Source organism: Petaurus breviceps, unplaced genomic scaffold (assembly GCF_028583685.1).
Source record: "Petaurus breviceps papuanus isolate PSGF00001 unplaced genomic scaffold, PetGlider_PUasm1.0 90925, whole genome shotgun sequence".
NCBI classification, from domain to species: domain Eukaryota; kingdom Metazoa; phylum Chordata; class Mammalia; order Diprotodontia; family Petauridae; genus Petaurus; species Petaurus breviceps.
Window position 1 is genome coordinate 37,887,495 of NW_027187380.1, and position 10,854 is coordinate 37,898,348.

Below are 10,854 nucleotides of genomic sequence, written 5' to 3' on the forward strand. Positions count from 1 at the left end.
TTGTATTCCACTGCCTCCTCTCTTTCAGCTTAGAGGCTGCCAAATCCTGTGCAAGCCTTACTATGGACCCTCGATGTTTGAATTGTTTCTTTCTGGCTGCTTATAGTATTTCCTCTTTTATCTGGTAGTTCCGAAGTTTGGCCACAACATTTTGAGGACTTTTCAGTTTAGGATCTCCTTCAGCAGGTGTCTGGTGGATTCTCTCGATTTCTATTTTACCCTCAGGTTCTAGTATCTCAGGGCAGTTTTCCTTAACGAGCTCTTGGAGAATGTTGTCCAGGCTAATTTTTTCATCATGATTTTCTGGTAGGCCTGTGATTCTCAGATTATCTCTCCTGGATCTGTTTTCCAGGTCAGTTATTTTTTCTTTGAGCTATTTTACCTCTTTTTCTAATTTTTCATTCTTGTTTTGTTTGACTAATTCTTGGTTCCTCATAGGGTTATTTGTTTCAATTTGGTTGATTCTAGTTTTTAGCAAATCATTTTCCTTGGTTAATTTTTGGAGCTCCTTTTCCATATTATACACTTTTCTTTTTAGAGAGATGTTTTCTTCATTATAATGTTTTTCTAATTCTGCAATTTTGGTTTTGAGAGAATTATTCATTTTGTCTTCTATCTCTTATTCGGTTTTCAAAGTTCCTTTTGATCTCTTCTAGGAGAGCTTTCTGTGCTTGGGACCAGTTCCCTGCTGATGTTTCAGCTGTGAGTGTGGAGTCTACATTGTCTCACTCCAAATTTGGTTCCTCCCTCTGAGGATAGTAGGACTCCAGAGTCTTTGTACTCTGCTTTCTACTCATTTTGAGGCAGGGCCCCAGCCACACCCTTCCTCTAGGGATCCCAAGCCTTTACTGTAGAGGGTTTTGCCCTGGGGTGATAGTTACTATGTTTTCAGGGTCAGAGGGGGTAGGTTGGAGCAGGCAAGGTTCACTCTGTCATCCTGGTCTTTGGAGGTCCTGATAGGGGCTCTTTTTTTTTTTTTTTAATCTCTGGGTTATGAAGTGGTAGCCCCAGGAGTATTTGCTGTCTGGGACAGGGGCCCCTGCATTTGGTTCTTACCTTGCTCTTTCCAGTCCCAGCCCTTTGGTGATAGTCCTGGTAGTGGCCCTTGTGGTTGGTGGGACGACTTGCCCTCCGAGTTGATCTGGTGCCTTCTAGGCCTGCCTCTGCATCTGCAGGCCTCGCCTTCCAGGATGACTGTTTCTTGATGTGTGAAACCATAGGCTTTCCTTAGGCTCTAATAGCTGTCATGATCTAAGTCAGTTATGTTTTGTCAATAGAAAAATGAAACTTTTCAAAAAATAATAGCATTTATTATCTCTAGGTAATCCCTAGAGTTTTTGTAGTTGAGGCAAAATTCAGTTTACTACAAACAAAACAGTTTTATTTTTATTATAGATTTCTATTGACACTTTTAAGTCTGACATTAATTTAATGTCAGACATCAAAAAAGGAAGTAAAGGAAAAAGCTGACCTTATCTTGGGACTTCCTTCAGCATGAATCCTCCCTCCATACAACTTTAAATATTGCCTCAAAACAAATTCTGGAACCATAAAACCCACAAAAGAATGGGGCAAAATAATTTTGCAGCCCAAGACAACTTACAACTTTGGCAGTAAAAGTCTGTCACACTGGAGTGAGAATGGAGCACAGACCACACTGTACCAGCAAAGGACTGCCCTAGCAAACCAGCAGCAGCTTTGGGGAGAACTGAATCAGTTGTGCAGTGGTGGTTTCCAGAGCTCTCAGCCCATAGATGGTAAAGAGGTCAGACAACTGGTCAGAAGGAGATTACTGGGGTCCCTTTGCTGGCACTGGGTGGCAGGACTGATGAGTGGACACCATAATAGGGAAAAAAAAGAAAGCATACCAAATTGATATTACTCTGTTATCATTATTCTAGAGCTGTAAAGAGAAATGGGTACTCAGATCCACCATACAGGTGTAGGCCTTGTTCTGCTTCCGCAGAATTACCAAGTTGTCTTCAGATTGTGTTCCATTTCCCAAAACTTATCTATAAAGGACCAAATGTGAATAACTTCCAGGCATTTCTTGCCATTAACTTATCCTTCAATGTGTTTGGTCTTAGGGACCTAGACTTCCCTGGTATCAGAACACCTAAGGAAAAGCCTCCATTGCCAAGAACTTCATGCATACTTTATGGGCCACTGAGACAATACAATGAAAAAACCTTAACAAATCAGCCTGAAAGAAAAAAAAAAAAAACAGACTTTTTGAGCACAGCTCTAGAGATCTAAAACAAAAGAATCAGTGCCATGGTATTGATAAAGCTACAGGAGAGAATAAAATAGTAAGAATGGATCTTTGAGGCAGCAGATTATCACAGAATATTCATGCTCTTGGTCCCAGCAAAGGAAATCAATACAAAAGGTTCACAGACTTTTGGCAATATTTGCTAGAGACAAACATGGAATATACATGTAGTGGAGCCTGTACTAGGTGGCTGATGATGGAGATTACAACAGATCTCACAAGGATTTAAAGTCCAAAACAGTGCCATCCCAGAGATAGCCAGCACAGCGACAAGGGAGTTCAATGATCCAAGTGAAATGCTGGTAAAGGCACAAGGAGAGGAATCATGGGTGACTTTTAGTGCCATTTTCATTTAACAAGCCATTAATAGAGCAGCCCAAAGACTCCTGACTTTTGTCACCCCAAGATGTTTAAATCAATTACTGCATGAAGACATGATTGGCAGGCTGGTATCCCTTCTGTCAGAGATCTTCAAGGGAGCCCCAGCCAGACCCCAGCATGGACTTGCTGGAGTAACCTATGGCTGAGGGGTGTACCATAGGTATTTCTTGCCTGAAGGGAGCTGTTTGGTGAAGACGCCTTTAGGAAACAGTTTTCTGGCCTCCTCTTCAGAGATAGTTGGAACAACCATGACACTATCCCCACATTTCCAGTCAACAGGAGTAGCAACCTTCTTGTATGCTGTCAACTGAAGGGAATCACTCACTCTGAGGATCTCATCAAAGTTCCTGCCAGTAGTTGCTGGGTGGAGGATAGACAGCTTCAACTTCTTATCTGGGCCAAAAATAAATACCACAAGGCCTGTCAGAGGCATGCCCTGCCCATCCCGTTCATCTGGGTCTAACATGCCCAACTTGACAGCAAGATCCCGTTTGTGATCATCAATGATGGAGAAAGGAAGCTTCTCTGTGATCTCCTCCCCATCGTATGCATTGATATCCTTACTCCAGGAAAGATGGTCTTGGACAGAGCCAATAGGAAGGGCAAATATCTTAACATTCCACTTTGCAAATTCTGGGGCCAGCTTTGCAGCACGGCCCAGTTCTGTTGTACACACTAGAGTAAAATCCCGAGGATAGGAGAAGAGAATGCCCCGTGAGTCTCCAAGGAAGTCATGGAAACGGATGCGGCCAATCATGGTGTCGGCCTCAAAGTTGGGGGCCTTGTCTCTGAGCAGCAGACCTCCAGGCATGGCGGCAGCAAGGGACAGGAGGACGACTGGGCGGTGGAGGAGGAGTAGCCGTAGCCAATGTGGGTGCTTGTTCGTGCTGGACAGCCGATCTCAAGGCTGTGGAAAAAGAGGGACCTGAAGGGGGTGGGCTGTTTCTTTGATTCTTAATGTCTCCAAGACTCATTAATTGCCCTTGTCCAATTCTAACTTTTTTTTTTTTTTGCTTTTTGGAGGGCAATTGGGGTTAAGTGACCTGTCCAAGGTCACATAGCTAGTAAGTGTTAAGTGTCTGAAACTGGATTTGAACTCAAGTTCTCCTGACTCCAGGTCTGGTTCACTGCACCACCTAGCCACCCCCCAGTTCTAACTTTTTAGGTGTTATTTTCCTCAGTTAGCTTTTGTGCTTCCTTTTGCATTTGGTCAATTGTACTTTTTAGGGAATTGCTTTCTTCAGTGGATTTTTTTAAATCTCCTTTTCCATTTGGTCAATTCTGTTTTTTAAGCAGTGTTTTCTTTTTCCAAGCTGTTGAGCCTTTTTTTCCATAATTCTTTTGCATCACTCTCATTTCTTTTCTCCATTTTTCTTCTACTTCTCTCATAGGATTTTTAATCTCCTTTTTGAGCTCTTCCAAGAGTTCTTTCTGGACTTCCCATTTTTCTTTGTGGTTTTGCCCAGAAGTGTTTTGACATTGTTGTTCTCTTCTCAGTTTGTGTAGGTCTTGTCACCACAATAACTTTCTATAGTCAGATTCTTTTTGTTGTTGCTGTTGTTCTTTGCTCATCTTTCTTTTAAATTTGAGGTCTGTTCGCAAGGTGGAAGGGGCTCTATCTTGTACTTGTGCCAGTGGCTGCAGGCCCTGATGGTGCACTGACATCGCAGAGGCCCACAGAGAACCCTTGTGCTTGGTGCTGTTCTAAGAGGGTGTAGTGAGGGTGGCTGGCACTGTTGGAGGAAGTCTGGAAGCTTACCTCGTCTTGAACTGGAGTGCTCCTGGTAGTGTCTGGCATGGGCTGAGGCAGTTGGGGTGTTTCTGCACTTCCCTGGGGCTACACTGAGGCATTTGGCAATCTGGCCTCTGGAGGCTATCTGTTTACCTGGCTATGTTAAGGCCCATGGGGGGTCCTGGTGTTGGTGTTTGCCTGTTCCACCACACTTGGGCTCAGGATCTCCCATTGATTTACTCTGGTGGAGCTTGCTACTGGCTTACTGGGATGCTTCCTGTCCTGGAATGCACTCCCCTTTTTCTGGAGTAAGACAGAGATTTTTTTTGGCCAATCTTCCAAGTTTCTTGGGCTAAAAGATTGTTTCACTCTGTCTTTTCACCAATTCTGCTATTCCAGGATGTGTTTGGGGGTACTATTTTGTGGTTGTTTGGAGGTGAATATGGGAGAGATAGTGATTTAGTGCTTACTCTGCCATCTTGGCTCGCAGTGGGACTGCTTCTTTTGAATGAGGACTAAGTATTGAATGGGATAAAAGTGAAAATTTCTCAGGTAACATTCCAGAAATCTGCATAGAATTGTAATAAAGCACCAAAGACTTAGTAACCTGGGCTGGGACCCTTGCCTTGCTTCCCTGGTCATAAGTTGAAGTTTTTGCTAAGCTTAGCTGCACAGACTCTGCAAATCTAACGACAGGCCAAAATATTCCAGACTTGTTTCCACTGACCACCATCCGACCTGTACAACTATAAAATTGGAACTCCTATTGCGGAACTCCGGGCAGGTTACCAGGCAGGTCACCATGTCCTTGGAACTCTGGGCAGGTCACCATGCCCTAAAATTTCCATTATTCATAAAATATTGTCTGCTTTCATATCTAAGTGGATAGTGAAGATATATTTGTCTGTTTTCATGTCTGCTAGATATGTACCTTCTGCTTTTTTATATTACTGACATTTCATCTGCAAATGCTAGCAGATTCTTTTGTAGTTAGATTGTGCACCTCAGTTCCTGATTAACAGGAACAGGACAGAACAAAGTGGGGGAAAAGGGGTGGTCTTTTGGGTATATAACCAAGCTTTGCATTTTATACTTTGCTTCTCCTACTAGATTGCCTCTAGTAGCAAGACCACCCTTCTTTCAAGAATAAACAAATAAATCCTTCCTGTCTCTACTTGGAGACATCTCTGCTTAGTTTATTTTGGGCAAGGGTCTTCTTGTCCCACATAGTATCAACTCAAATGTCTGCCCTGAGACACTCTTCTCTAATTCTTTCACCTGGGTATCAAGAAGCCATGGTGAATAGAAGACATGAGACTGGCAGTGTACTCCAGACAATCCACAAGGCGGAGAAAACCCTGGTCACACTCTTACCTGTGGGATGTTGAGTAGGTAAGTAACAGATTCAATACTCACATGTATAATTATGGGTTTGTAGAAGATTGATATAAAGTAGTACCCTTAGAAATCCATTGAATATAGTGATTGATAAAGGCAATGTTCTTCAACACCCAGAAAGGCAAATGGCTGATATTGCTTTTATGTGTTCCTTAGGAATATGAGCTAGGCAGGTTCTCAATAACTGTACAATTTTTTTTTCAAAAACTAGTTTTGTTGAAGGAGCAGTGTTTCCAGAGTCAGAGTCAGAGGACCTGAGTTAAAATTCCATTTCTTCTATTTACCTATGTGACTTTATGTTGAGCACTTACTATTCCTGTACCTCAGCTTCCTCATACATAAAATGGAGAGGTAGATGAACTAAGTGGGCTCTGAAGTCTTTATATCTCTATATCCATGCTCCTATGATTACATAATACCCCATGAAACCATATATATATATATGTATATATATATATATATACACACACACAATACATACACATACATATATATGCATATGTCTCAGAAGGATGGGATGGGCATGGGCTAAGAGTAACCAGGAAGACTCCTTGAGCAGGGGATAAAGGTACAAGATTTGCTCTGTTGCCCCTCAGATGATCTTGCTATTGGGAATTATGCTGTCCATTGTTAGTGCCTCAATCTTGACCATAAAATGTTCAATCAAAGTAGTTTGTGTTGACCCTCTCACCTGCTTTTGGGAGTGTCTGAGAGAATTCACTAGAGCAGACATACAATTAGGAAATCTTTGTCCTTTATGGAAAGTTCAAAGGTCATAATTTTCTGGAAGGGAAAGATTCTGGCATTATTCTGAGCCCTTCTCATAGAGTTAATCAAGGTTTGATGCTCTAAAAACACTGCTGAAATAATCAGCGACTACTTTAAAAATTAGATTGCCAGCTTGGGTTTAAGAAGGATACAAGGGAAAATGAAGCAAAAGATATAGACTCCTTTAATATACTTTATAAGCATATTTACATAGACCTGAAAGATTCCTTTATTAAATACGTATCACTCTGAGTGCCTAATAGTAGACTCTGGCTAAAGCTCAGATAAGGCAGAATCTCTGCTTTCATGGAGTTTCCCAGAATATAGGCAAAAATCCCAGAGGCCACTACAAACTTGCCTATACCCATCTCCACCACCCGGCACCCTAGTTTCTGAGAGAATACTTAAGAATACATTATTGTTTGTGTTGAGTTCCAACTGCTAATGGAGACCCTACTGAAGGTGAATGCCCTGGGATAGAATCCTGGCTCTACTATACTTTATTATTCCTATTCACCTCTCTGAACTTCAGTTTCTTCATCTGTATAAGGAGGAATAAAAAACTTGCCCTTAAGATTCCTTCCAACTCTTAAATCTATGATCCCAATGGTTGAGCAAGAATATGATCTTGAGAAGAAAAAGACTGGTTCTATGAATGGTTATTCTGGTCATGTGGGTATGAAGTTATTGTCTTCCTGCTAAACCCAGTCTCATGGAATTGACTGAGGCTTGTTATGCCTTCTCAAACTGTATGTTACGGAGCACTGGGAAGTAAGTGGTTCATATGCTACTACACTGGGAGTTGGGTGCATAATTTCCAATTTTCTTCTATCACTATTTTAAATGGATAAATAGATAAGTAGCATTGGACAATTTTAGAGTTGGAAAGAGCCTTAGAAATCATGCTGTTCAAAGCCAACTTTACAAATAGAGACAAGGATGCCCGAAGAACTTGGGTGATCAGTTGATGGTCACACACACAGTGGCAAAGATGGGCCTAGAAACTTGGTCTTAACACCTAGACCAATTACTAGACTATACTGTTTCTCATCATCATTATTATCATGGAATGGAAGAGCATCTATTAAGCACTTACTATGTGATAACTGTTAATAAGACAAAGCCAAACAATCCCTGCTCTTAAAGAGCTGATGTTCTACTTGGAGGACGTTAGAGGATGAATGGAATTGCCTAATGGTCTTTAGGGTACATCAGTAGGACTCATGGTGAAGCCCAAATCCTTAGGGCACATTTTTGGGAAAGGGAGATCCTGGTGGGAATCTGGGGGAGCCATTAGAAGTTCCCACATCTTCCAGTGGTTTCTTCTCTCCATAACCCCAGGGTGATTAATTGGGGGAAGGTTAACTATATTACTTTGCTGTATTGCTTTTAGTATCTGTACCAATGCTTTCTTACCTTTATTACACAAATAAGAATTATTTTCTACTGGGGCCCCTCTGATGATGAGTAAGAATGACCCCTCTAAATAAAGACTGCCACACTCATGATACTGATAACATTTATCCCCAATATGGATTCTCTGAAATTACTAAAGGCTAGTGCTCCCACTACAGCCTTTCTTTTATTCTTTGCATATATAGGATCTCTCTCTGGTGTGGATTCTCCAATGTTCAATAAGATTTGAAATTCTTCTAAAGGAAATGCAAGAATGATGATGATACATCTCTGACAAAATACCTATATTATTCTAGGGCTGTTTTACTACTATTTTCACAAGTTTATTTAAAACTTGAGACACTGGGAACAACAGGAGGCAAAAACCAGAAGTTAGCAGACCTCACATCTTGCCTCGTTGGAAGTGCTTGTCTTAGAGAGTAAACTTGAGTAATTATCAGGAAGCAATTTCAGGTTTTCTTGTTTTTGTGTTTTTTAGAGGTGGCCCACACACCAGCTGTCTTGATACCCATAGCAATTTGCATTTATTACTCCACAGTCCATATACCAAATGATATACAGATAATATATAGATGGACTGAGAGAATACCAGTAATAGTTGTGACTATAGCAAAAGATTATATATCTATATAGATAATAGATGTATATCTATATATAATGAAACAAAATTTGGGTATTTTAGGTCCTTTTTTTAAAAAAGGATGTTAGTTCCTATATCCTGCAAATAAGCTGAATTTTGAGACCTTCTGGCAAACATTCAGAGGGAGAGAGCAGCACTGCCTTTCAAATAATGCATATGTTTAGTTTATATAGAGGATGAATATAGTTGGTATGTGATGGGGGAGGGGGAGGGGTTTTGGGTGGTGCCATGGTTGCTTTGAATGAATATGGGGTGATCTCCATATAAGGCCATGGGGGTGATCACCATATAAGGCCATAAATGTAAAACTGCGATGTGATTGGCTCGGATTCGCTATATATTTTCTTGTGTGAGAGGGCGCTCTCTCTCTCTCTCTCCGCCATGTAACTGTTGAAGAATAAACCACCCCGCTTCACTCCTCCGCCTTCTGTCTGGTGTTTTTCCCCGTGAGGGGCCGGTGATGACCGAAGACCCGGGATGGGTAAGTGAGAGGGCCGTGGGGCTAGTCGTCTAGATCTGTTGTGAGGGCAAACGCCCGCAACAGATTTTGGCGCCCAACGTGGGGCTGACCCTTCGGGACGACTAGCTGGCGGACGGCCTGCTGGACGCAGCTGGTCTGCTCCAGTCGCCAGGCAGCCTCGAGGCCACTGTAGCCTCGGGAAGAGGATAGGATGGGAACAGGGCATAGTATCCCTGTATTTAGGCCGGAGGAGGAGGAGAAGGGGGTGATAGCGGCACAACTTTATAAGCTCTGCGCCCAAAGGGGGGCAAAAATCCCCATTAAGACCTGTAGGGAGTTTATAGATAAGATCTGGGACATATGCCCTTGGGTCAGGCATGTCGGCATACAGGCCGATAGATGGAGAGTTGTGGGACAGCAGATGGCAGCTTTTGAGAATGGCTGCCCTGGTTCGCTAACACCCACTGATTTTTCGGTTTTTAAGATAGTGGACGCGGCATTGAATCCTTCCCCGATTGCCGCTTCCCGGTCCTTGGCCACACAGGTGGGCTCCTCATTAGCCGGGTCAGATTTTGAGTTAGAAAAAGGAAAGAATAAGGAATTGAAGGACCCAGGGGGCTTCGGTCAATATCCGTGGGAGGACTTAAGAGCTGCGGTAATGAATCAGGCGGCGGATAGTTCCGCTAGCAGTTCAGAGGGGGAGGATGAGGGTGGAGGGAGTGGGCGCCAGGAGGGCGCCCGGGGATCGAGGGAGAGAGGAGGGACCCGGAAGGGCACTCCCTCACGTAGGGAGAGGAGGGAGAGACGGGAGAACAAAGGGGAAACGGATGCAGGGGGCGTGCTCCCCGCTTCCGCGCCCTTTACCTCCGCCTTGCCACCAAGCACCTCCTGTTTGCCAGGCAATTACTGTCCTGCCCGGTCTTTCGCTGCTAGTTCCGCATATGTCGCCCCTCCCTGCCCTCCGCCCCCGCCTCCTCATTATGAGAAAGGGCGAGAGGCGAATATTTGTGAGGGAGAGGGGTTAATAAGGCGGAGCCTCCGTGTGGCGGCGGAGGCGGGCGCGGAGGTGGACTTCGCCTCTTGGGATGTCTATCCCATTTTGACTGATCCCCTTACGGGTCAGCGTACTCATTCTCCCATCCCATATAAGACACTGAAAGAGTTCAAAGAGGCGGTGACTAAGTATGGCCCTTCTTCACCCTATGTTAGGAGGCTACTTATGAACCTAGTGACCGCTCACCCCTGGACCCCGGGGGATTTTGACGAGCTAGCTATGTCCTGTCTAGACCCTGCTATGCATCTTGCCTTCCAGGCACAAGTGAAGAGGGAGGCCAGGCATTTGGCCCGACTTAGACCCTGCAGGGCCCCTCAAGACACTGAGCACTTAATTTGTGGCACTGGCCATTTTTCCAACCCGGCCGTGCAGGCAGCCTATGGGCAGTTATAATTAGATGATGTCAAGGCCGCACACATAGCGGCCTGGGAGAAAGTTTCTGCCAAGGGTATGACAGGGGGCCCTAAATTAGTTGTCCTGAAACAAAGACCTGATCAGACCCCCCTTTCTTTTGTTAACCAAGTTCAGGAGACGGTCCATAGGACCCTAGGCAGCGGCCCTGGGATGGACATACTCATTAAGCAGTTGGTTAAGGAAGGCTTGCGCTCCAGGGAGGCAGCTGCGGTGGCATCCCTGCCATCGGAGGCCCCCTTGGAGGACGTCATAGATAAGTTAATGGACCTGCCCCCGGAAAATCCTATTGCACAGTTGGTTTGCACTGCCCAGGATAGGG

General features: G+C 43.9%; 1 pseudogene; it reads right to left on the minus strand.

Moving 5' to 3' along the window:
• Positions 1–266: 266 nt before the first annotated feature.
• On the minus strand, positions 267–3,489 carry LOC138152343 (peroxiredoxin-6 pseudogene; annotated as a pseudogene).
• Between the last annotated feature and the right edge of the window lie 7,365 nt (positions 3,490–10,854).